Here is a 349-nt window from a genome sequence, read left to right on the forward strand (position 1 = left end):
TTTTATGTGCAAGAAAAAAAAGTAGAGTTAGTCCTACAATGTCTCAGAATTCATTATATGCCTGGATAAGCTTCTAGAAGTCACTTTGTTAAATTATCAGTATTACACTCTCTTATTCAAAGTGATTAAATGTCAATAACGTAGAGACGGGATGCTATAATGGAGAAGTCTGAAAGGGCTTCTAATAGGACAGGGACTGTCACTGCTATCAGACAAAATCAGTTGTTCAGTTGAAGTAGTTTTCATCTAGCAATTGTCTCTGTAATTAGAGAGATGACTTCTGTCAACTGGGATAAAGCTCATAGCACTGAGATGTATCTTTATTTCTTGTTCTGCTCAAATTCTCATC

This window comes from Pipra filicauda, unplaced genomic scaffold (assembly GCF_003945595.2).
Source record: "Pipra filicauda isolate LSUMZ 115617 unplaced genomic scaffold, ASM394559v2 scaffold130_size2058158_pilon, whole genome shotgun sequence".
NCBI lineage: Eukaryota > Metazoa > Chordata > Aves > Passeriformes > Pipridae > Pipra > Pipra filicauda.